The following is a 27760-nucleotide window of genomic DNA, read 5'->3' on the forward strand; positions in this document are numbered from 1 at the left end:
AATGCACACGTGTGTGCTTAGTCACCCAGACTCTTTGCGACCCCATGGATGGTAGCTCCCCCAGCTCCTCTGTCCACGAGATTCTCCAGGCCAGAATACTGGAGTGGGTAGCCATTCCCTTCTCCAGGGGATCTTCCCAACCCAGGGATCAAACCTGCGTCTCCTGCACTGCAGGCAGATTCTTTACGGTCTGAGCCACCAGGGAAGTCCATATATATGTGTGTGTATACATTCTTTGCTTAAAATTACTTAAGAATAAGCTATTTAAGTATGCATATAATAAGGAATTCTTATAAAGTGAAAAATATCTAATGTCAGATTTTTACCAACACTGGATTAAGTGTTTATTGACTCTGATTTTTACAGGTTTCATATTTTAGAGCCAATACTAACACTAACAATTATATTTAGTGAAGTATTTCGATGGGTTCTTGAAAAAATCCTTGGCATAGCCCTTGTCTGTGCCTTCCCCAAGCCACGGATTCAAAGGCCCTGGTCCTGACATAACTAATAAATGCAAGACCTCTACTGAAAGCACATTCTGCCATTTGTAACTTCTCTAAAACTACAAAGTCTTAACTTTTTCCCCTCCAAATTAGCTCCTCTTGGGTAAATTCCATAAGCTCAAGGTCCCTAGTTGTTAAAGAATAATCTGCACCCCACAGAGAAGATACAATCAGCAGACAGTTGGTTAATAAGGGCTTGTCCTGCCCCTGCTCCTCCTGGGGTCCACAAATAGCTGGGACAGCAAACAGCAAGAGTCACGGTTGTGTCTCCTCTCCCTCCTGCTCCACATCCAGCTGGCCACAACGTTGTCCGTCGCAGTTTCCAACACACACTGCCACTAACCTAGTTTAGGTCCTCAGTAATTCATTCCTGGACAAAACGGATCCGGCTTCTATGTCATCAGTATCTGTTCTCACCTTTATCCTTCTACAGTCACGGATTGTATTATTTCCCAGAAAAGAAGACCCAGAGCTTCATCTCTGCCCACAGGGGGAAATCTGAGCTTCCTCCTGGGGTTTATGGCCTCCAGGGCTGGTTGCTCCTTACTTTCCAGCGTGTCTCCAGCAGCTTCTGGGATACTTGGCCTTCCTGGGCCTGCCCTGCTTTAACTTGAGATTCTCTTTCCATTCTCTTTCTTCCTGTTCCTGCTCCCACATCTTTCAAGCCACCAAAATCCTCCCCTTCTAAGAGAAGCTGGTCACAGAAGAGGAATCTTAAAGAGCCAATTAATCTATGGAAATATGCTCAATCCACAGGAAATTAAAATAACATATATGTTTTCCACAAGCTTATATGAAAAGAAGTGGGGTAGGGGGCAAAGAAGAAGGAGGAAGAGGAGGAGGAGAAGATGAAGATAATTGACATCCCATGTCCCAGAGGCTTTGGAAACACTAGCACTGTCTCTGAAAGGCCTGAGAATCTGAAAGCAGTCTGATAGGGGCAACTCAGTTTCAAAGGTGAGCCCATCCTGAGACCAGCAAACCTAATAGCCTTTCTTACAAAAATGAGAGCAGCAGTATTGAAGACGTATGCACAAGGCTGCTCACCACTACACAAAACTACAAATGGAGATGGATACATAAAAATCTTAGACGGGGAGACAGATGACAAGGAAGGTTTCCCAGAACCATTTTTGACTCCCAAGGGTGCAGGATCGCTGATCCAACTTTCCCGTATCCCCCAGATAGGCCATGGTACCCACCGTGAGGCCCTGGGGTGTAGCCCCCCACCCCCCCATACACAGCTGCCATACTGTCGGTAGTGAGGATACTCCGAACTCACCTAGAGCAGGGGACTCTAGCTGGCTTTTCTCTCTCTAGCTGGCTTCCCTTGTGGCTCAGCTGGTAAAGAATCCGCCTGCGATGCGGGAGACCTGGGTTCTGTCCCTGTTTGGGAAGATCCCCTGGAGAAGGGAAAGGCTACCCACTCCAGTATTCTGGCCTGGAGAATTCCATGCAATAGTCCATGGGGTCGCAAAGAGCCAGACACGACTGAGCGACTTTCACTTTCACTGAGCTGGCTCATGGGAGAAGAAGTATCTGTGGAGAAGTGACAAAGGGGATGGACAGGTGGCCTGGAGATTTGAAAAGGAGGGAGCAAGGGAGAAGAGGGGTGATTTCCTGCTGAGTTGGTTTCTGGGCTAGAGGGGTGGTGGCCTGAGGGGAGTGGGGTTTGGGTAGGAACACCGGAGCACCCCCTCTCTGTCAGTTTTCCCCTTTCCTGCACTGTTTGTGAGGCTATCGTATCAGACCTGATCTGATAGCAATGCTGTGAATGTGGCAAGACAAGTTTTGAGAGGGAGAAATGTTCGAGAAAAGTATGATAATCTGTATTACAAAGCTATTACAAAAAAAAAAAAAACAACAAAGCTATTACAAAGAATAGAGTTAAATCTAGTTTTCATCTACCTAGAAGAATGTCCTAGATACATATGAAGTGAAAATTTCAAATCACTGCAATATGTAGGACACAAACCCAGTTTTGAATGGATAAAGATACTAATAATAGTAATACTAGTAATTTTAGTAGTAGTAACGATATAGTGCTTACCAGGGTCCAGCATTATAAATGCTTTATATACATTACTTAATTCTGACAATAAACCACTGAGGTATGTGCTATCACTATTCTAATTTTTAAAATAGCCAAAACCAAACAACAAAGAAAACAAAAAACTTGATGGCCAGAGGATTTGTTACTTGCTTAAGTCACAAAGGTGATAAGAGATCGATTTTTCATTGAAACCCAGGAAGTCTAGTACTGCAGTCTATGTTCTTAAGTACCAGAAACACACAAGTCTGTTACTAGGATTTTATTGTGGTTGCACAGTTGCTCAGTCATGTCTGACTCTTTGAGACCCCATGGACTGCAGCTCACCAGGCTTCCCTGTCCTTCACTGTATTCTGAGTTGCTTAACTTGTGTCCATTGAGTCAATGATGCCATCCAACTTATACAAGTCTGTTGTTGTTCAGTCACTAAGTTGTGCTTGACTCTTTTCGACTCCATGGACTGTAGCACACCAGGCTCCTCTGTCCTCCACTATCTCCTGGAGTTTTTCTTAATTAACTGTACACTTGTCCTTCCCCAATCCTGAACCCCTCTCCCACATCCCTCCCTACCCCATCCCTCTGGGTTGTCCTAGAGCACCAGCTTTGTATCTCCTGGAGTTTACTCAGACTCATGTCCATTGAGTCAGTGATGCCATATAACCATTTCATCCTCTGCCGCCCCCTTCTTTTGCCTTCAATCTTTCCCAGCATCAGGGTCTTTTCCAGTGAGTCAGTTCTTTACATCAGGTGGCCAAAGTATTGGAGCTTCAGCATCAGTCCTTCCAATGAATAGTGATTTCCTTTAGAATTGATCAAACCAGATCTCCTTGCTGTGCAAGGAACTATCAAGAGTCCTCTCCAGCACAATTTGAAAGCATCAATTCTTTACCACTCAGCCTTCTTTACGGTCCAGTTCTTACATCCATACATGATTACTGGAAAAATGATAGCTTTGACTATATGGACCTTTGTCAACAAAGTGATGTCTCTGCTTTTTTAATACGCTGTCTAGGTTTGTCATAGCTTTTCTTCCAAGAAGCAAGCATCTACCTCCTTTGAATTTTTGTATATATTACTATATAATTAAAAATAGAATGTACATGCATGCTAAGTCAGTTCAGTCGTGCCCAGCTCTTTGCAACACTATGGACCACAGCCCACCAGGCTCCTCCGTCCATGGCATTCTCCAGGCAAGACTACTGGAGCGGGTTGCCATGCGCTCCTCCAGGGGATCTTCAAACTCAGGGATAAAATCTGAGTCTCATTATGTTTCCTGCATTGGCAGGCAGGTTCTTTACCACTAGTGCCAGCTGGAAAGCCCCAAAATAGCACAGATAATATAAATTCAATCAAGTAAACCCATTAAACAATTGAATATATAAATGATTAGATTCATCAACTGATTCTATTTCATTTATCCTAAAACATCTTTCTTCATCTCCCAACAAGTTATGCATTTGTCCACCAATAAATCTGATTTCCTCCTCTGTGGAGGTTCCTTGAACTCTGCAGCTGATTCTATCCCCACTTTAACCAGCTAACAGTGACCCCAACACTTGATTTTTAAACCAAATGTTTCTTCCTTGTGTTTGAATCCCTGTTTGCCCTCCTAGCTTGCTGAGCACAGATGGACACAGCCTGGGGGAATCCTTATTTCTCCCCTTAAGTTCTTCATCTTTGGTTCTCCTTATGGATCCTGCTTTCTCTAGGCCCACTAGCTAATGAAACCCAAGGCACTTCTAAAGCAGAAGGCACCTCAGGCACAACTTGCAACTCAGCGGAAAGAGCTTTATAAGTCCCTTGCCCCTACCACAAAGAGGCCCCAGGGTACCTGCACAGGGTCTCCTTTTAAGAGCTGTTTCTGTAAGGGAGAGAAGGTAGAAGGCTTGCTTTGGATACTGTACCACACCTGCATTGTAGCTTGATTTCAAATCCCCAAAGTAGAGTAACTATGTGAGGTCAGGGGACATATTTTATATATTTGGATTCCCCCCAGGAATGAACAGGCACTCCACGGATGAATGACTGATGATGGATGTGGCTATTAAGGGCAAACCTGGGATCACTTCTACAGCATATAGGTACTCTGGCCTTGAAAAATGATTCATATCACAGACACCAACTCTACAGGTCTTGGTCCATTTTTACCATCAAACTCTTGTTTCTTTTTCTTTATATGTCTAATATCTTTCCCAGTGTCCACCATCTTCTGCTAATAGTAGCCGTAATCAGGGTGGGTTCAACACCTTTCACATTCTGTTTTAGATATTACCAGCTCAATCTATTGATTTGATTTTCACTTAAAATGGTTTAATCCATACATTTAAAGGAATATGTAATGCACATAGAGGGCTTCCCAGATGGCATTAGTGGTACAGAATCTGCTTGCCAGGGCAGGATATGCAGGAGACATGGGTTTGATCACTGAGTCAGGAAGATCCGCTGGAGAAGGAAATAGCAACCCATTCCAATATTCTTGCCTGAAAACCCCACGGACAGAGAAGCCTGGTGGGCTACCATTAGAAGGGTTGCAAAGAGTCTGACACCACTGAACACACACACACTAATGCACATGGAAGAATATGGATGTTAAAATACACATAAAACAATACGCAAACTTCCATATACCAATCACCTAGCCTAAAAGACAGACCATTACTAATCTTTCAAGCACTCTTGTGGCCTTCCAGAATCAGTTCCTTCCCCATCCCATAGATGTGGGCATTAAAGACTTTACTTTTTCCGTTCCCCCAGTTCAACCTTAATGCACTCTCTTCTAAATTCCCAAGTTCCCTCCGGCGGCTCTCTGTCTTTCTCTCATTCATATTTGCTCACTTTTCTCACTCGGTCATTCCCAGGAAAATCGAGTAATGGAGGAGTATGGGCCCAGGAATGAGACCTGAGTTTTTTGTTTTTTAAATCTACCAGCCGCTTCCTACTGTTGACCAGCCTGCTTTCCAGGGTGTCTATCACATGGACAGTGTGGGAGAGGGCAGTCAGCTCTGCGGCTGTCGGCGCTAAGTTCTAGTGTGGGATCCCCCTCCCACCTTCCCCTTCCAGGCTCTAGGTCAGCCAGATTTTCTTCCCCAGACCCGGAGCCAATCTGCAAAGAGTATGTCGGTGACGTCAGAGGAGTGGAGAGGGGGCTGAGATGGGGGAAGCAGGAGGCGGAGGGGTGAAGGGAGGGGAGACCGCGGAAAAGCTCGCGTGCATTGCCATGGAATTCTCCTGGCCTGCTGGCAGGGAGCTCAGGGTGGGTGGGAGGGACACAGATCATCCGCCCCTGTTAGATAAACAGACAGACAGACACACACCCCAACCAGTCTCGGGGGGGAGGGGGCAATGGGAGTGGGCGAGGGATCTCAGACCCAGAGACGGTGTTTGCAAAGATCAAAGGGCAGGAGGACAGAAGTGATGTTCCATCCCCAGCTCCCGGTGTGTTCCAGAGCAAGCCCTGCCGCCACCCAGGGGCTACGGCAGGCTCAGCGATAAAGCTGCGGAGGAGGCCGTTTCTCCAAGGCCAGGCCTGCGCGTAACTCGACCACACAAAGCAACTAAACAAACATCAGATGTCAGAACCCGGAGAGAAGCAATGCGGCAGGAGGGACGCAGAGCCGGAGAGCCGAGAACACTCACTCACAGGAAGGCGGACGCAACAGCGAGGGGTTCCGCCCCTCTTTTTAGGCACCCGCAACCTCTTCCCCTGCCCTGCCCGCGCCCCTCGGCCTCCGGCGCCTGCCTCCCCCTACCCGATCTCAGCGCACGGCCACTCGCCCCTGGTCCGGCCTGCGGGACGTTAGGAGAGGGCCACTCACCAGGTCGCCCCTGCAGCTTCCACGGAGGCAGCTGGAGGAAGCAGGGCTGCGTGCACAGAGGGGCCCTGGGTTCTGCGGGGAAGGGGCGTCCTCGCAAACAGCTCTAGGCTAGCGAGCTGGGCGGAGCCCGAGGGGGAGGAGGGGAGGGGCTCCCGACCAGTCTCCTCCCGCCCCCCGCTTCCTTCTGGGCGGGGCCGCGAGCCGAGGGGCGACGCTTGGCAGGGGACAGCATTTCTTTGTGTCGCCGGCCTAGTGGGCTGGGCATTGCGGTGGCCCCCATCCGGACAGTGGGGGTGGCGGTTTTAATAAAGACATATAATTCTCTGACTATTCATTAGTAAAGGAAGAGGCTGAACAAACCACAGGATACAGTCTACAGAATTATTATTCAATCCTTATGAAGAGCTTAGATCTCCAGTTCATAGGAGGAATGTACTGGACATATTGCCTAGGGAAAAATAAAAATGGTAGACATTGTTGAATAGGCTCTAGTTTTTATAATAAAAAGCAATCGCGTATATTTGTATTATGGTGCATGAAAGGACAGATTCATCTCTCCCTGCTAATATTGTTTAATCTGAGGAATATTGAAGGGCAACTTTTACATACTTCTGCATCATATGCACGGTTATGTTACTTCTGTAAATTAAAAATAAGAATATATTATATGTCAAGCTACCAAAATTGGCTGAAATTTATTCTGTGTACTTCTTAAATCCTCTTTCTTTCTTGAAGTCCTTTCTATGACCAGCTGACAGCTGCTTTTCCCTTCTCAGAATTGCAAGTTCCTACTTTGTGTGGTGAGTTCGCTGAGCTCAGGTGTTACTATACAATGGTTAGGAACTCAGACTGTCACCAGATGATCTGGAATCCATCTTAGTGCTATAGTTTACGGGCTAGGTGACTTTGCACAAGTTACTTAATTCTCTGTGCCTCAGTGTCATGACCTATAAAATGGGGATGATAAAATTGGTACCTATGTCACAATCCAAGGCTTAAATCTCTGAGTGAATACCTACAAAGTTCTTAGATCAATGTCTGGCAAACAGTAAGACTATGTATGCTTGTTAAATAAAATAAATATTCTGGTCATCCTAACATTAAATAGCATACAATGTTTCAGGAAAATGCATACCTTTTAACCTTGAGTAAGATTTTGGTCCAAATCCAAGTCATTTTTTCTCTCCCCTTCTCCCTTCAACCCCCTTTCCCTAATTTGAATTGTATGAACAATATTCAATAGGAGTATGTGTGTAGGTGAGCTCACTGGCAGGATTTACATAGCGGTAACACAAGGGACAGAAGTCAAGGGATCCCAAATTCAGGATCCTGCTCAGTGGAGGAGTGATGGCAAGGAAGTCTTTTATCTTCTCCAGGGGCCAGGGTTCTTAGCTAAATAGGGAGGGCTGTTTGGCTGACTTGTTTGCTAAGACCCTTTTGGGTCTGAAATACCAAGATTAGCAGCACCAAGATAAAACCCCAAAACACCGAGTTTCATGAAAAATTTAAAATTCAAAACAAGAATGCATATATTGCTTACATACAAATAAATAATATAAGGACAAAACTATACATGGGAGGGATACAACCTAACTTACCTCTGAGGATGGCAGTGTGACAGTTGGTGGGGAAAAGGCTTAAACGTCAGATTGTTTCTTAAGAAGAGATACAGGAAGGGAGCAAGGAAGTGACGTTGGGAGGGAAAGAGGGAGCTGAAGGAAAGGTGATCTGATAAATCTGTTGTGTTGTTTTCTGTGCTTACCTGTCATTTCGAAAGATTCTATTATGAAAAATGTTTGGAAAGGGCAAGAATGCATTAGACTCTTGATGGCTACCTTTCTGGACGAGAAATACAGCACTAAAGAAATAAGAGCCAGAGTGGTAGGAAAAAAAAAAAAAAAGCAGAGCCAGAAACAGACATGGAGAAACCTCAGGGAATCCTCTTTGAAAGATGTCTGGCTTTTTAGGCCCAAGTGGTCTCAGGCCGAAAACCCGAACGCTTTCTCAGCCCCGCTGGACTCACTCCCCCCGCGACCCCGGCCCAGCCCAGCCGCAGGGACCTCCGTCTGTGCTCCGTGCCCAGAAGGCTTATCTGTACAAGACTCACCCGTTGTCCAGCAATATCCACACCTGCTACTTCAGAGGGGGAAGGGGCTCCTCTGCAGAGGTGTGACACGGAGAAGCGGCACCCAGTCCGGATTTGATAACTGGGGGAGACGGTGGTGGAACCTGCGGGTGAAGGTGGGCCGCGGTGGGGATGGGGAGGGAGGAGGAGGCCGTCCCGGTAGCTGATTGGCGGACGCAACGGTGGGGGCGGAGCCTGGCCGACCTCCCCGCCCGAACCGCAGAGGCCCCCGCTTTGTGTCAGCGTCTGCGCGAAGGTGCCCCCGCAGGTCCAGGATGGAGACCCTTGCCCCAGCCCTGGCAGGGAAGCAGGGCAGTTTGTCAAAAAAGAAACCCATGAGACTGTTTACCAGCCAGCGAGTTGGTTAATAAATAATGATAGATCTTTATATTAAATAATACAGCTGTTTCAGTGAAACATTAATGATCCTACTTTTTTATGTTTCTGTTTTTCTAACAGAAAAAAAAGGATATATTTGGCTACCTTAGGAAGTGGGAAGGGTTGACAGGTAGTTTCTTTTCTCTAGAAATTTTGTATTTTTTAAACGTTAAAAAAATACTTTGAAGTAAAAAAAATAAGACTTTAGTAAAATCACCCTTAACCTATATACCCAGCAGAAATGCATACGTATGTCACCAAAAGACATGCACTAGAATGTTCAAAGTAGCACCATCCTTAATAGTCTGAAAGCTACCCAAAACCTACCCTCACTGCTTTCTCAACTCTATCGCAACTGTCACTATCTTCTATTGTAAGAGCCTTAAATGTGTTTTCAGACCCAACAAATATAGAGAATTTATCATCAAAAGGTCTGCTTTAAAAGAAATTCTAAAGGATATATCTCAAGAAGTAATAAAATAATCTTAGATAAATAATCTGAGATATAAGACAAAATGGTGAGAGACTTTCAGTTCTATCATTGAGAAAATTCCTTGTTTGGAACAACCTTTCCATGAAAAACAGCAATAAAAGTTGGGTAAAATACAGGAAACAAGGGAAGACTTTGAAGAGCAAACAATATAAACAGAGCTTGAGAAGCTACAATCCTGAAGGAAGGAAAACACAGGATGTGAACTGTACATTCGCTGTGGCTTTTTCTTTTAGAGCATTTTCCAGTTTACAATGCAAGATAATTGAGGCCAAGCAGGAAATGTCAGTCTTACTGGTTCAAGATTACCAAATGAACTGGAACTCAAAGGGTGAAATTTCAGACAAGAAGAAACCTCAGAGAAGTGAATCTAAAAATCTATGTACAAATTTCCCTCAAGTCACTGACTGATTTCTAAGCTGTGCATGCATAGGAAGAGACCCAAAAAACTTGCGGAAAATAGAGGCTAAAATGCCAGTCAACTGAGCAGTTCATTTCAGTAGTTCTAGACTTATGGAAATATGTAGGTCAAGCCCCACCAAAGTTAAGTGATTCTTACCAACACTCTCTGCTTTCAGTTGAGACATGAGAAAAACCATGGTCTATGCTCTTGGGTAGAAGAAAAGTCTGAAATGGATCTGTTCTAAGAAATCATAAAGCTAACCTTTGATACTATCAAAGTCATCTTCTGTTACTTTATCTGTCTCCCACCTCAAAAAAAAAATCCTCTTTGGAAAAAAATAACATCAACTACAACTTCCTGATTTTTCATTCATGATGTCTCTGTCTAATCCAAAATTTAGAAGCAGGCTAAAAATAAGGATGAATTGTGAAGAATTCAAGAGAAACAACAAAACATAGAAACATAGTTACAAGTGGTTCAGACATTGAGTTCTTAAACAGGAACTGACTTTAAAATAACTGTGATTAATGTAATGTCTTCAAAAATAAGAGAAACAGGCTGGAGGATTCCAGTATAGAATTAAAACTCATAAAATGTTAAAATAGAAAATTTAGAAATAAAAATAATCATTGAAATCAGGAATTCAATAGTTAGCTGTAATGGCATATTAAATACACCAAAGAATTGGTGGACTGCAACAGGAATCAGTAGAAACTATTCAAAAATAACACACAGAAAGAAAAGATGATGCATAAGGAGATGAAAAGATATAGAAAGAATATAATAAGAATTATGAGACAAAGTAAAAGGTAATGATGTGTAATTAGGCTCCCAGAAGAAAAGGAGAAAGAATGAGAAGCAATATACTGATAATTAATGGCAGAAAGTTCCCCAAAGGGCTGAAAAACATCAAAACTCAGATTAAAAAAACTCCTCATTCCATAAGCAGAATAAATAAAAAGAAAAGTACACCTAGGCAGATTATAATCAAATACTAAAAACCAATCTTAGAGAGGAGATCTGTAAGTTAGTGAGAAATAAAAGATGTTTTCCATTTAGAGCAACAATAATGCATATGGTTTCTCAAATGAAATGATAGAAACCAGAACACAGTGGTATTGCTTAAAAAAAAAAAAAAAGAAGAAGGTGATCTGCCAACCTAAAACTCTATGCATAGCAAGAATATCCCTCAAAAAGTGAAGGCAAAATAAAGATAATTTTACATAAACAAAAGCTGAGAGAATTTGCTAGCAATACAATATAAAAAGTAGTTCTGCAAGATTAAGAAAAATGACCCCAGATGGAAATACATAACAATAGGAAGGAATCAAGAATCCTGGAAAGAGTAAATACATGGGCAAATATAAGTCAATATTAACTATTTAAATAGACAAAAGCACTTTATGGGATATAAAAGCATAAAAATATATAATAACAATAGCACAACTGCAAGATAAACTGTTTGGAAGTTATTGCATTGAGCCTTACACATACCCTGATACCAAAGTCAGACAAGACTACAAGAAAGCAATATTATAGGCCAACATCCTTGATGAATATAGATGCAAAAATCCTCAATAAAACATTACCATAGTGAATCCAACAGTACATTAAAAAAAATCATACACCATAAAAAGTTGGGATTTAGTACAGTGATGCAAAGATGTTTCAACATCTGGACATCAACTTCATTTCAGCTAACAAAATGAAGTATAAAATCATCTCAGCAGATGAAGAAAGAGCACTTGACTCTGTCACCCAGGCAGAGGGCGACAGCCCTCCTTGACAAAAATTGTGAAAAAATTGGATATAGAGGGAATATACATCGACATAATAAAGGCCATATATAACAAGCCTATAGTTATCATACTCAAGAGTAAAAGATTGAAAGTTTCTCCACCAGGATCAGGGACAAGATAAGAGGTCCCTCCCTCATTTTTTCCCCAATATAGCACTCAAAGTTCTAGCCAGAGCAACAAGGTAAGAAAAACATACGCCATCCAAAATGGAAAGAAATTATTTTTGTCTATAGATATGCCTGTTTGCAGATGACTAAATTCATTTATTAAGCTTTTCTATATATAAATTTGCAATCAGAGACAATTCAGCATTATTAATTCTTCCAATCCATAAACAGAATATCTTTTTATCTGTGTCTTCAATTACTTTCATCAGCATTTTATAGTTTTCAGTGTATCGATCTTTCACCTTCTTGGTTAAACTGTTGTTGCTGGGTGTGTGCTCAACCATGTCTGACTGTGAGACCCCCATGGACTGTAGCCTACCAGGCTCCTCTATCCATGGAATTTTCCAAGCAAGAGTACTGAAGTGGGTTGTCATTTCCTACTCCAGGGGATCTTCCCTACCCAGGGATCAAACCTGTGTCTCCTGCATCGCCTGCATTGGCAGGCAGATTCTTTATCACTGAGCCACCTACTTGCCTTTGGTTAAACTGGTTCCCAAATATTTACTGATTTGATACTATTATAAATGGGGTTCTTTTTAAAATTTCCCTTTTAGGAAATTGCTCAATCGCTGTTAGTGCAGAGACAGCTCTGCACTAACAGAGCTCAATCGCTGTTAGTTACAACTGATTTTTGTAAGTTGGTTTTGTATCCTGTAACCATACAGTCAACTGACCTTCAACAAATGTGCAAAGCACACATGATGTGGAAAAGATAGTCTCTGCAATAAATGGTGTTGGAATAATTGGATATTCACATGCAGAAAAACAAAGTTGAATGCTTCCCTCACACCAAATACAAAAAGCAACTCAAAATACATTACAGACTCAAACACAGGATCCCAAACTGTAAAGTTACTAGGAAAAAACATAGGAAAAAGCTTAACAATGGGCTGCACAATAAATTTTTGGATATGACTCCAAAAGCACAGGCAATAAAAGCAAAAATAAACAAGTGGGACTATGTCAAGCCAAAAAGTGTCTGTACAGGGTAGGACGCAACAGTGTAGAGGGAAAACCAACAGAACAGGAGAAAATATTTACAAACCACATATCCAATAAGGAGTTAATAATATCCAAAACACATAAGGAATTCAAACAGTTAAATGGCAGGCAAACAAGTAGTTCAATTAAAAATAAATGAAGGACCTGCATAGACATTTCTCAAAAGAAGATATACAAATGGCCAGCAGATAAATGGAAAAGTACTTCAATCCACTAATCATCATGGAGGTATAAATCTAAACCACAGGATATCACTTCACACCTGTTAGAAGCATTACTATCAAAAAGACAAGAGATGACAAGGGTCGGTGTGGATGAGGAGGAAAGGGAAAGCTTGTGCATTGTTGATGTGAATGTAATTGGTTCAGTAATTGTGGAAAACAGTATAGAGACTTGTCAAAAAATGAAAAATAGAACTACCATATTATCTAACAATCCTAGTTCTGGGTGTATATTCAAAGGAAAATAAAACCAGTATCTGGAAATAATATCTGCACTGCCACATTCATTGCAGCTTTATTCACAGTAGCCAAGATATGGAAACAACTTTATTCATTAATCCATCTGATAAGTGTCTATCAAATGGATTAATGAATAGAGAAACTGTGGTATATATACACAATGGAATTTATTTAGCTATTTTAAAAAAGGAAATCTTTCTATCTGTGACAACATGGATGAACCTTGAAGGCATTATGCTAAATTTTGAAATAATGCAGACACAGAAAGACAAATACAGTACCAACTTCATTTATATGTGGAATATAAAACAGTTGAACTTACAGAAGCAGAGAGTAGCATGGTGGTTACTAGGAGCTGGAGAGAGGTTGGAAATGAGGCAATATTGATTAAAGATTGCAAAATTTCAGATATTCAGGTTGAGTAAGTTCTGGAGATCAAATGTATAGCACAATGACTATTAGTTAACAATATTGTATTACATACTTGAAATTTGCTAAGATGGTAGATCTTAATTGTTCTCACCAAAAGAAAATGGTAAACTATACAAGGTGGTCGATATGTTAATTAGCTTGATTGGGGCAATCATTTCACAATGCATACTCACATGTAAACATCACACTGTACACCTTAATATGTGTGTGTGTATGAGTGTGTGCTAATTCGCTCCAGTTGTGTCTGACTCTTTGCGACTGCATGGACTGTAACCCTTCAGACTTCTCTGCCCATGGGATTTTCCAGGCTAGAATACCGGAGTGGGCTGCAGTGTCCTCCCCCAGGAGATCTTCCTAACCCACGAATCAAACCCATGTCTCTTGTGTCTGCTGCATTGGCAGGCAGTTTCTTTACCACTAGTGCTACCTGGGAAGCCCTCCCAAAACCTTAACATATGCAAGCTTTATTTGTCAACTATACTTCAATAAACGTTATGAGTTAAGTATGCTATACAATTAGAGTTACTACTAAAACATTTGACCTAAAACTTTAGAACATGTAACTTAAAAATAAGAGAAGGAGTAAAATAGTGGGAAATAAAGGAGGATAAAGAAAGAATGGTAAGAAATGAAAGAGATAAACCAGAAAAAATTAAGAGAAAATAATAAGATGGTAAAAATAAGTCTAATGCTATTACTAATTACAATAAATATAATTGGGTTAAATTATTCAATGTTAAATTATAAATTGTCAAGCATTTTAAAAACCTAGGCTTAAAAAATACACATATGTTTATGATATATATACTTTTTAATGTATTGGTATCTCATTATGGTTTTTATTTTTTTATTTTTACCTACTTGTTTAAATTTTACTTTATATTTGACTATAGTTGGTGTACAATGGCATGTTAGTTTCAGGTCGACAGCAAAGTGATTCAGTTATACATATACACATATCTATTATTTTTCAAATTCTTTTCCCATTTGGGAAATATTACAAAATACTGAGTACAGTTTCCTGTACTATACAGTAGATCCTTGTTGGTTATCTATTTTAAATATAGTAGTGTGTATATGTCAATCCCAAACTCCCAATTTATCTCTCCTCTTTACATTTCCCCTTTGGTAACCATGTTTGTTTTCTAAGTCTGTGAGTCTATTTCTGTTTTGTAAATAAGTTCATTTGTATCATTTTTCTTAGATTCCACATATAAGTGATATCATATGATATTAGTATTTCTGTCTGACTTACTTAGTATGATAATCACCAGATCTTCTTGATGCTGCCAGTGGCGTTTCATTCTTTTTAATGGCTGAGTAATATTCCATTGTACATGTGTATCACATCTTTATACATTCATCTGTCAATAGACATTTAGGTTGGTTCTATTCCTTGATTGTAAAAAGCACTGCAATGAACACTGGGGTGCCTTTATCGTCTCAAACCATGGTTTTCTCTGGATATATGCCCAGGAGTGTGATTGCTGGATTCTATGGTACCTCTATTTTTAGCTTTTTTAAGGAACCACCATACTGTTCTCAATAGTGGATATACCAATTTACATTCCCACCAACAGTGTAGAAGGGTTCCATTTTCTCCACACCTTCTCCATCATTTATTGTTTGTGGACTTTCTGATTATGGCCATTCTGACTGGTGTTAGGTGGTATATCATTGTATCTTTGATTTGCATTTCTCTAATAATTAGTGATGTTGAGCTTCTTTTCATGTGCCTGTTGGTCACCTGTATATCTTCTTTGGAGAAACATCTATTTAGCTCTTCTATCCATTTTTTGATTAGATTGTTTTTTTTGTATTAAGCCGAATGAGCTGTTTGTATATTTCGGAAAGTAATCCCTTGTTGGTAGCATGTTTTGCAAATATTTTCTCTCATTCTGTGGGTTTGTTTTTCATTCTATTTATAGTTTCCTATGCTATGCAAGAACTTTTGATAAACAGATCTACAATGAGAAATTTTAAAATCCACCATAGCAGTGAAAGATTTTAATGTATCTATTTTTGTAATTGATAATTCAGGCAGATAAAAAATTGATGAAGGTATGGCACATATGGATTGCATAATTAACACACTTGTTTTAAAGGAATATGTAGGACAATATATAATTAGAGATCACATATTATTTTCAAGCAAATAAAACTGACAATTTGCTAGGTTATAAAGCTAACTTCAATAGTCCAAAGGAATTGGTATCATAATTCTCTGAATTAATTATAAATTAGCTAGACAACATTACTAGAAGATGATAAAATATTCCTTATGAAAAGACTGTAAATTAAAATACACATTTTAAAAAATTCATGGGTCAAACAAGAAACCATAATGGAAATGATAAATATTTAAAGCATGATAGCAAAATATTCATATCAAATCTTGTGAGATATAGCTGAAGAGCAGTGACACAAATTTATAGCCTGAAGAGCTTATGTAAGAGCAACAGCTCAAAATTAATGAGCTAAGCATACACCTTAAAAGTTCAGAAAAGAAATAACAGAGAAATTCAAAGAAAGCAGGAAGAAGTAATAAAATAAATAATAATGAAGAGAACAGACAGGGGTTTTTTTTGTATGTGTATGTGATCAAATGTATGTATATGTATGTGTATGTGAACAAAGTACTCCAAGTTCTGGCAAAATTAATCAAACCAAAAAGAGAAAGGAAATATATAAACACTAGTCATGAAAAGGCAGTCATAAAAACAGAAAATATTTAAGTAGATAATGAGAGAAAATGTGAACAAATCTGTTGCATTAGTTTTGGTTAAATATTTTGGAAAATACAACTCATGAAAACTGACTTCATAAGAAAACCTAAATAGTCTTATAAATCCTTCAAGTAATTGGACCAACAAGTTTAATGTCCTCTGACAAACTAAATTCCAAACCTTGAGTGTTTCGCTGGTGATTTGAAGCAATATTTAGCCAGATAATTCCAATCTTGCACAAATTCTCCCAGAGAACAGCAACCGTGAGAATACTACTCATCTTATTTTATGAAAAGATATTGACAACAGGTAAGGTTAGTACCATAAAGAATATTTACAGGCTAATCTCAATTCACACATTTAGACGCAAATATCTAATGTTTATCATTATATCTATATATAAAAGTTATCACATACTTATCATAGTTTATTGCAGGAATGTAAAGTTGATTTAATATTAAAAATTGAATACTGAACCTCACTAAAATAACATACTTAAAGAAAAAGTCATAAGAGAAAATCAATTGCCATAGTAGAAGCATTCAACAAAACATTTACTCACAATAAAAGTGCTTACCAAAAGAAGAATTGAACTTTCCTATCATTGGACAAAGCATTTATGAAATAACCATCCTGAATGCAATATTTAAAGCTGATATAGTGACATCTTTTACTTTATTATCTTAAGGATAAAACAAGATGCCCCTCCCTACTTTTATTTAACATTACACTGGAGGTCCTAGCCAATGTAATAGGACAGGAAAAAGAAACTGAAAATATAAGTATTAGAAAAGAAGAAACAAAACTGTTATTTTCAGAAGATATGACTGCCTTTGTAGCAAATGTGATGCTATAGGTAAATTTAGAGTTATTAATGCAGGTTATCATGTTTGATACATAAACACTATATAAAAGGCAATTGGATTTCTATACACCAGTAACAAACAATGAGCTACAAAATATAATCTTTATAAAACAAAACATTTATAATAGCACTGAGAATATAATGTACTTAGAAATAAAGTTAACAGAAGTGAGCAAAAGGGAACAATGAAAAATATTACAAAACATTACAAAACACTAAAAAAACTAGTGGTAAGCTAGTTTGGCATTTTATATATATATGTATGTAATGGCATTATATACCAAGTTCATAGATGGAAAACTTCACCTTGAAGAGGCCATTTCTCCCCAAATTGATACATAGAATTAATGCAATATGAATAAAAATTCCAACAAGTTTGTTTCCTTGCTTGTTTCCTGTTTTGAAGAACATGACAAGCTTGTTTAAATTTTATATGGAAGGTCAAAGCTCCAATAACTGATTTTTAAAAAATCCTTGAACCAGAAGAAAGATGTAGGAGAATATTTCCTACCAGATTTAAAGATTTATTATAAAACTACTGCAGTTAAAAGCAATTTTGTATTGGTAGAGTTAGACAAATAGATAAAGAAAGAAAGTAGGCAGTTTAAAAGAAACTCATGCATATATGAAAAACGTGATTCATATAAATAACTGTTGCTGGGACAGCTGACTGTTCATATGGAGTAAATAGTAATACAAGAAACTTCCAGGTGGATTACAACATTACCAAATTCAAAACTTTAAAAGTTTTTAGAGGAAAATAAAGTAAAATTGAAATTAAAATTCAAACTTAATTCACTGGCAGAGATAGAAAGACACACAAAGAAAGAAAAGCTAAGCACCAATTAAAAGCAGATATTTGCAGCATATACAGTTAACTAGGTATTGATTAGCATCCAGATTGTATAAAGAAAGCGTTCCAATAAGACAATAAGAAAAAGACAAGCAACCCTATATAAAAATGAATAAAAGGCAGGAGGCAGAATTTCCCAGAGAGAAAGCACAATAGCTCATCATTATAAGAAAATATGGTCAGTTTCATTAGTTATCAGAGAAATGCTCATTAAAATAAAAATAGAACGCTATTTCATGCCTACTAGACTGGCTTAAAATGAAATTTGATAATGCCAAATTGTGACAAGTATGCGTAAACAGAGGAACTCTCATCTGTTGCTGGAGAGTGCAAGCTGGCCTAACACTTTGGAAACAGTTTATCAATCACCTAATAAAGTTGAATATAAAGAAATCTTATAACCCAGTAGTATAACCTAGGTGTACACCCTAGGGAACGAGAGTGAACCAGAAGGCACGTACATGATAGTTGCTGCTGCTGCTAAGTCACTTCAGTCGTGTCCAACTCTGTGCGACCCCATAGACGGCAGCCCACCAGGCTCTCCCATCCCTGGGATTCTCCAGGCAAGAACACTGGAGTGGGTTGCCATTTCCTTCTCCAATGCATGAAAGTGAAAAGTGAAAGTGAAGTCGCTCAGTCGTGTCCGACTCTTAGCGACCCCATGGACTGTAGCCTACCAGAATCCTCCATCCATAGAATTTTCCAGGCAAGAGTACTGGAGTGGGGTGCCATTGCCTTCTCCAGTGTGTATATGCTAGTTGCTCAGTTGTGTCCAACTCTTTGCGACCCCATGGACAGTAGCCCACCAGGCTCTTCTGTCCACACGGTTTCCCAGGTAAGAATACGAGAATGGGTTGCCATTTCCTTCTCTAGGGATCTTCTCGACCCAGGGATTGAGCCCCAATCTCCTGCACTGAAAGTAGATGCTTTACTCTCTGAGCCACCATGGAAAATGGGCCCCAACAATCCCTGGCTCCAGATATTCATGGTCTTGTGTAATCCTCTCATTTTGAGTTTGGACTGGAACTAGTGACTCACTTCTAATGAAAAGAAGCTGACAAAAATGATGAGATGTCACTTTTGAATTTAGATTACAAAAAGACTCTGTCTTTTGTCTTTGTCTCTGGAAGCCTTCACACTTGTGGAAGCAAGCTGCCATGGTATGACTAGGTCTTATGCAGAAACCCATGTGGCAAAGGACTGATGTGTCTAACCAAAGCCATGAGGCCAAGAGTTCTGCCAACACTCATATTAGGTGAGCTTGAAAGGGATTTCCTTCAGCCAGCTTTGAGATGACTATAGCTCCAGCCAATACCTTGCTTATAGCCAGTGAGAGACAGTGAGTCAGACTCCTAGAAAAGCTCCTCCTGAATTCTTGACCCATTGAAACTGTGAGATATAATCTATTTATTTGTTTTGCTGTTTTAAGCTGCTAAGTGTTGGTGTAATTTGTTACATAGCAATAGATAGTATTAATAATACAAATCCCAAATGAGCAACAACCAATAAATGTAGAATGGATAAATTAAAGTATGTTGTTGTTCATTTGCCAAGTTGTGTCCAAGTCTTTGCAACCCCGTGGACTGTAGCATGCCAGGCTTCCCTATCCTTCACTATCTCCCAGAGTTTGCTCAAATTCATGTCCATTGAGCTGGTGATGCTACTCAAACTATAAGCAGTGAAAATGAAGAAATTATCCCCAGGGGTGAACCTCAAAAACCCAAGAATACATATAGTATAATGCCATTAATATGAAAGTAAAAAATAGGGAAAGCCAACACACACATATATATATGGTTTTGGAATATATTAGACACTTCCCTTGTGGCTCAGCAGCAAAGATCTGCCTGTCAATGCAGGAGATGTGGGTTTGATCCTTGAGTTGGGAAGATCCCATGGAGAAGGAAATGGCAACCCATTCTAGTCTTCTTGCCTGGGAAATCCCATGAACAAAAGAGCCTGGTGGGGTACAGTCCATGAGAAAAAGAGTCGGACACAACTTAAGCAACTAAAAAACAATAAACGAAAGCAAGGACATGATTAATACAAAAGTCAGGGTAGATATTATATCTCAGGGAGGAGAGAAGGATGGGCATGACCGAGGATACAGGAGTTCTATTTCTTGACCGAGGAGAAGGTCAGGCATTCACTTTGTATGTTTTATATACTTTTTATTTGGAGAAGGAAATGGCAACCCACTCCAGTATTCTTGCCTGGAGAATCCCAGGGACAGAGGAATTTGAAGGTCTACAGTCCATGGGGTCGCAAACAGTTGGGCATGACTGAAGCGAGACTTAGCAAGCAAGCACACCTTTTATTAATGTTTAAAAAAACCAAGCTGAAGAAAAAAAGAAAGCAAAGTATTGAATTTAAGTCAATTCACAAAGAAATATTTTGAGGAATGGAAGGATGGATGGGTGGATGGTCAGCTAGACAGATTCATTCTGCTCTTTTATGTCTAGTTGGACTGGCACATCTTCCAAGAAGTTTCCAAGATCATCTGATTCATGAATCTTTTTCTCCCATACGAAAGGCCTCTCCATTGCAGGATGAGCCAACTCAGTGGCCAGCTGGGGGATGTTTACCTGGGAACTGTTGAATTCAGCACTGACTGCCTCAGGCCCAACGCATTGCAGGCTAAGCTGTCCACCCGGTGCCCCGCACCCACTCTCTCGCACCTCGCCCTTTCCTCTGCAGCAGACACACGCAGCGCCGGATGGCGCCTAGAGCACTTGGGGGAGGAGAGGACTTTCACCTTGGGTTTCTGCAGAAGCCAGCTACCGCCCCCCCCCCCCCCCGCTTCCCCCCACCCCACGCCCAAAAAATTCAAGAGCAAGTCCCCAGGAGGTGAAATGCATCGCCTCCAAGGTTCCTTTCGGTTCAGATCTCCATGGCTCCCTGCGGGAGCTCAAAAATGCACAAGAAAAACAGGGGTCCCTCATCTCCAGACAAGCAAGGGTGAACAACAATGCAGCAAGAAGGGAACTGAGATGGAGCCTTTAGGATTCACCATGGAAGGGGCCGAGAAGTAAACAGCAAGCAGCCCCCGGTGGACTTGTCCGCTGCCCTCCCCTCGGGGACCGCAGGGGCCCCGTGACGGTCCCCACGCCTCCCGGACCCCACACAAACGAACGTCCCGGGCATCCCCTCACGTCGCCCCGTCTCCCCGCGCGGCCACCCGCGCTGTGGCCCGTGTCACCGCCAGGCCTTTCTCGTCCAGAACCCATCGCGGGCCCACACTCACCCTTAGCCCCGCTACTCCCTGCAGCGCGGGTTGGGGGCAGAGGGCCCGGCTAGGAGCGGGCGGCCGCACTTCCCAGGGGAAAACAGCGCTTCAGGCGAAAAGGGACTGGGCGGCTGGCCGAGTTCAGGGACGTGGAACGGACAGGGCGGGACGAGAAGGAGGCCGTCCCGGGAGCTGATTGGCGGCCGCGGTGGTGGGGGCGGAGCCTGGCTTGCCGCCTGAAATCGCAGAGGTCCGGCTTTGTGTCAGTTTCTGCAGGAAGGCGCAGCCTCACATCCAGGATGGAGATCCCAGCCCCGCCCTGGGAGTGCAGCAGGGCAATTTGCTGTAAATCCGTTAGACTATAAACTAGTGAGCGGTTGAAAATGATAATGTATTTTCATAGAGTATAATGCACAATTATTTCCAAGGACAAGTTAAGTCTATGAGTCCTAGGCATATTTTTAATTAAAAGAATAAAGTTGCATTAAAATGGAGGGTATAGTTACACTGTTCCATAAATAGAAATCAAATCTCACGTTGTTTTCATGGAGAGAAGGGATAAGAATGAGGAAGTTGGCTATTGATACTTATCTTCATAACCACTGAATTGTTTTAAAATATCACGTGTTGTCTTATAAAGCAAATAAAAGGGAAGGTATGAAACATTTTTGCTAACCAACGGATAGCTGACAGATGCTGGGCGTGAGGGAGAGAAAGAAAGACATGGTTGTTGAAAACCTGGACTCTGAAATGCCTGCCTCCTCTTCTACTAGCCGGGCACGCATTCCATTCCTGTGGATGCCTTAAAAAGTGACCACAAACTCAGTGCCTTGAAACAACACGTTTGTTATCTTGCACCTCTGTAGGTCAGAAGCCCAGAGAGTGAGCGAGCGTCTCGCTAGGTACATCAAGCTGTAGGCAGGGCTCATTGTTCCTTCCGGAGCCTCTAGCGGACTATCCATTTCCTTGCCTTTTCCAGCTTTGAGAGGCTGCCCAAATTCTTTGGCTTGGGGCCCCTTGCTCCATCAGCCAACAATCTCATCCCTTGGATCTCTGTTTCTATCGTCACATCCCCTTCTCTGCTTCTCCTCTTCTATTTATTTCTGAGCAAGTTTGACCTGTTAGTTCCTTTGTGCCCTGGATCCAATAGGCCTCCCTCAGTTCTAAATTCTACTGCCTTTTTTATGCTCATTTCCCTTCGGTCTTTCTGTTCATCTCCTCCTTTTTGCATTGTTCATCTTTGTCCTCCAGATAATTTTTTTTTTTTTAATGTAGGAAGTGGTGTTGTTAGAACACGTTATCAAAACACTTGCCTTGTTCTCTTACTTCCACTCAAAAGTCTGCTGCTACTCGGAGCTCAGAGTTGTTGACATACATGTGACATTTGTAAGAAAGGACGTCCTAAACTCCTAGGGGCAGTGAGTATAAGATCCCAGTCTGCCTGAGCTCCCCTGCCCTCCTTTCCTCCCCAGGCCCAGAGCCAGTCAGCAAAGAGCATGCTGGTGCCATCAGAGGAGGAGGGGTGAGGGGCCCGGGGTGAGGGGCAGCCTCAGGGGGAGGAAAGGAGCGGAGCAGAATAGCCGGGTCCCCATTGGCCAGGAATTTGCTGGCTGAAGTCTGTGCAGTCTGCTTGTGTTTGCAGGCTGGAGGAGGTTCCCAGGCTGCCCTGGCCTTGTTTCCTGCCAGCCCCCCAAACACACACACACACACACACACACACACACATCCTAGTTTCCTGCCAGCCTCCCAAACACACACACACACACACACACACACACCCACACATCCTAAAGAAGCCTGGAGGGCCAGTGCAGGCTGGAGGAGGTTCACAGGCTGCCCTGGCCTTGTTTCCTGCTAGCCCCCAAAACACACACACACACACGCAGGCAAGCATGCACGCACGCACGCACCCTAAAGCCTGGAGGGCCAGTGATCCTGGCCTCAGGGATTTTGTACTGAAACCCTGTGGTCATACTCCGTCGTCCCCACCCGTGCTCACCCTTTCTGCTGCCTATGTCTCAGTATTCCTTTTTTTTTTTTTTTTTTAAATAAAGGTGGAAATTGGATGATATATTTTAGCTCTGAAACTCTGTGACCAATTGCACAGCAAACACAACCTCAACTGAAAGTGGTGGACTCTGTAGGTGTGTCTGGGGAGAGTCCGGGTGAGCAGACATGTTGCCTGTGTGCTGTCCATTTTTGAGAGGAGGAGGGATATGGCAAGAGAGAAATGCAGCTGTCTTGGCAGAGAAGGAGAGCGAAAACTCAAGGCCAAGTCTGCAATCTCTCAACACCCATCTGCATCCACCAGGTCCCCCAGCAGCCCCGCCTCTCAGCTGCACATACCTGCCCAGACATTCGCTTTTCCTTTTACCCTCAAAGGACTCTGTAGTCAGAAACTACCTCTTTGGGTCTGGGTGGCAGGTTGCTCACTTCTGGAAACCTCTGAGAAGTCATCCCCCCTTGTCTGCCTTTCAGTGCCAGAGCAGACTTCGGCAGGGAAGTGCCAAAGTCTTGCCTGTTTTCAGTAAAAGAAGCAAAGGGGAAGGGAGCAGAGGTTGTGAATGCAAACACAAAGGTTGACCTTGCCCTGAGTCAGGGGAATTCTTCCTGCCTTCAAACTGGGACGTGTGGCTTTTTGTCCTGCCTGTAAAAGCCAGTTGAAACGTGGGCTCTTCCTGAGTGTTGTGCCTGTTGACTTTCAAACTGGAATTAACCATTAACTCTCCTGGCCTCCAGCGTCCAGACTCACCCGGCAGATTTTTAGGCTTGCCAGCCTCCATAATTGTGGGAGCAATTCCTAACGTTAAATAAATCTTCATCTATGTATCTATGTGTCTATCTATCCATCTATCCATCCGTTCCATCTGTGTATCCTGTTGGTTCTGTTTCTCTGGAGACCCCACCCTCCCCTGAGTTACTCATCTGGAACTTGCTGTCCAGTACTATGTACCCTCCTCAGCTGCTTCCAGCCTCCACATGGCTCTGTTGCTGGAACTCCTGAATGCAGCCCCTCACAGGGGCTTCTCTTTATATAAGTAAGAGTGAACTCAAGACAGGTCTTACTCGCTGTGTTTCCTTGTGCTGTTTTCCCTTTCACCACCCTTAGAGATCTGTGTTGTATAGCAAAAGGGGAGATTTCAGTACCCTGATTGTAACTCTTCACTCTAGTCGGGGATAAAACTCATAAATAAGTCGACTCCTGCAGAGTCTTTATGGTTGCTTCCTTCTCTCCCCATTTTCTTCCTTATCTGCTCATGTGACCTTCCCTATTAACTTTCATAGGGACTGAAATAGATGTTTAAAATGGAATTATTACAAACACCAGTGAAGAAAAAAGTTAAAGTTTATGCTCGGGATATTTTGTGGTTTGAAATCAGGTTTTCTCAGTCTTAAGTAAGAACTTCACTGAGAAATAAATGTAATTAAATTAGGAACAGTGGGAGGATGGGAGAAAACTGGAGGATGACTGATTAAACTGGAGAATTATTTTTTAAAAAAGAAATATTAAGTACCATCTCTTTTTTAGGATAATGACTTCCTTATTTTTATGAAAGCAATGCATTGCATAAAGAGATGGGCATAAAGGAAAAATAATAAAGAGGATCATATTGTACACTGTATTTTTAATATAAAAGGTATTGGTCTTAGATTGGGCTGCTATAACAAAGATCGACTGGGTGAAATCAAGCAAGATATTTATTTCTGGGAAAGACCGAAGGCAAAAGGAGAAGAGGGTAGCAGAGGACGAGGTGGTTAGATAGCATCACCAACGCAATGGACATGAATCTGAGGAAAGTCTGGGAGACATTGAAGGACAGGGAAGCCTGAAGTGCTGCAGCCCGGGTTGCAAAGAGTCGGACAGGATTTGCCAACAGAATGACAATGTCTCATAGTTCCAGAGGCTGGGCAATCTGAGATCAAGGTGCCCGTAGGTTTGGTGTCTGGTGATAACCCTCATCCTGGTTCATAGACAGTGTCTTCTTGATGGCCTCACATGGCAGAGAAAGCTCAGATTTCTTCATCCCCTTCCTAGGGCAATAATCCCATTCTTGAGGGCTCCACCCTCATGACCTAATGCCCTCCCAAAGGCCCCACCTCCTAATACCTACACATTAGGGTTTAAAGTTTCAACATATGAATTCTGGGGGACAGAAACATTCATTCCCTAACGGTGTTACTTTTAAGCTAAACTGAATTCAACAAAGAAGCTGAAGAACTGCTCAGGTAAACGTTTCACCACAACAAGAACATCTGAATATCGCTAAGTGTTCTGGCCCAGGGTTTCCTCCCCTGGGTTCAGCGTGTCCTCTCCTCAGAGCATGACACGTTTGAACCCTGGAAGGCCTTGAGTGCTACAAGTTTCCTTGTTCTTTGCCAAGACCATGGTGGAGGTAGAGAGAAGTTTCCACCTCTCAGAGTGTACTCTGACTTTTTCCCAGGCTACTCTCATGTCATCCCACAGACTCAGAACTAGATAATATCAGTGAGAATACTTAGCATTTGGTACACTCACCTTCTTTCCTTAGTACAATTTCTCAGTGATGGGGTTGTTGGAATGTGAGTGAAAGCAGTGTTTAAGCATCATTCCAGAATGAATCAGAATATAATTTTTTGTAGAGGCAGGATCTAGAACCTGGCTTCAAATACCCATTTTTATGTAAGACGTGACTTGAAGAGAGCCTGGTATATAACAAGGGCCATGCATTTATTATTAAATTATGTTCACTTTCAGAAGTTTGTGAAATGAGGTTGTGCTCCTTTCCTTCTTTGCTGTATGTTAAGAAATATTTCTTTTGTGCTCTTACACTTTTTCTTAAGTTAATTTCATTAGATATTGATGGAAGGGAATTTTGGGACCTGGCCTGCTTCTACTATTTTTACTTGGAAATTCCTCCAGTTACCATCTAACAGAAGTGAGCATTTATGTGAACCAGTACATTTCTGGAAAACATCTGTTTTCTTTTATAAAATTCTCAAGTGATCACACTTTTTACTTTAACTTTAAAAAGTCTTATGAGTCATTTTTCTCCTAGTCACTCAAATATATAGTCTGCAGTCTCTTTTCTCTTGCTGTCTCTCTCTCTCTCTAAATCCCATTTGGAAATTCAAGTAAAGTGGTTTGGAGAAAGAAAAAATGACCTAGCATCCTTCTAAGGGAAGAAAAGTGACCCATTTTAAAGCAGGATAAAAAAAAAAGTTGACACTCTTTTGATCAAAGTTCAGGCTGGGACACTCCTGGGGAGCCACTCTCGGACATTTCCTGGCTTGTAGAAGTTATTGATGATGGTACTACCAGAGGCTGGGAGTGTGGGAACCTCCAGATCCACTCAGTCTCTTGTAGCTAGCTTTCTGCCAGGTACCGATTCCCTCAGATTCAAGGCCTAGATTTCAGGCAAGTAACCCTTGGCAAGGACTAATGCTAAAGCTAAAGCTCCAGTACTTCGGCCACTGGATGCGAAGAGCCGACTCTTGGGAAAAGACCCTGATGCTGGGAAAGATTGAAGCAAAGGAGAGGGGGCGGCAAGGGGATGAGATGGTTAGATACCGTCACTGATTCAACGGACATGAGTTTGAGCAAACTCCAGGAGACAGTGAAGGACAGAGGAGCCTAGCGTGCTGCAGCTCATGGGGTTGCAGAGTCAGATACGACTTAGTGACTGAACAGAAACAACAAATACTAAAATACGTAAAATCCGGAATGAGAGAGGCATGTTATTCAATTTCTTCTGTTTTTTCTAATTGATCCAGTAGATTTCCAGATTTTAACTTCTTACGTTTGTGGAATATATGTCCTTTGTTATAGTAAATTCTATTTTCAATAAGCTGTTATACATTTGTTAAGCTGTTTATATTTATTTAAAAATGAAACTTTTATTTCTGGTATACCTATTAAAATGTGTGGGACAGAGTTCTGTGGAATAATAATTGAGGACAAACTGGTCTATGGATTGCTTTTCTTGTTTTAAGTTTGCCTGGTTTAGTACGAGAGCTGTGTTAACTTTCTAGAATCTGGACATGAATAAAACTTTGTCAATATTTTGGTTTATTATATTAACATATGTTTCATGATTATAAAACTATCCTGTTCATTACATAAAATTGGGAAAATATAAAAAATCAGAGAACAAAAATATTTAAGTCACCTAAATATATTCCCAGTACTAAAGATAACTGTGGTTAACATTCTAATCACTTTTAATTTATCTATATCTGTATTGGTATCTTTCTTGGATTTATATATGTTCAGATACTTATGAAACAAATTATTATGTGTGTTGTATGCAGTTCTATGTTGTATTCTTTTCACCACGATTTCCCCACGACATTTCCCCATGACATTAAATGTTCTTTAAATATATTTTTGATAACTGTATAACAGTTCCGCTCACTGAAATTATACTTATTTTCCATTTTGAAATTAGGTTACTCCAGAAATTTGCTAGTCAAAATAATCTTGTT

The 27760-nt window shown here is 41.2% G+C and overlaps 1 protein-coding gene across 3 annotated transcripts in view; it reads right to left on the reverse strand.

Moving 5' to 3' along the window:
• TCAF1 (TRPM8 channel associated factor 1) overlaps positions 1–21460 on the reverse strand; it is a 46470-nt gene extending 25010 nt beyond the window's left edge. The window contains exon 1 of one of the 3 annotated variants that reach the window (XM_043872080.1): positions 21317–21460. The gene's annotated coding sequence lies outside the window, so the exon portion shown is untranslated. Of the gene's footprint in view, positions 1–6371; positions 6516–8478; positions 8607–21316 lie in introns of those variants that run through there. The other 2 variants (XM_043872082.1, XM_043872081.1) reach the window with 2 other exon arrangements.
• Positions 21461–27760: the final 6300 nt, after the last annotated feature.

The sequence above is a fragment of the Cervus elaphus genome, chromosome 18, assembly GCF_910594005.1.
Source record: "Cervus elaphus chromosome 18, mCerEla1.1, whole genome shotgun sequence".
In the NCBI taxonomy this organism is placed as follows: Eukaryota; Metazoa; Chordata; class Mammalia; order Artiodactyla; family Cervidae; genus Cervus; species Cervus elaphus.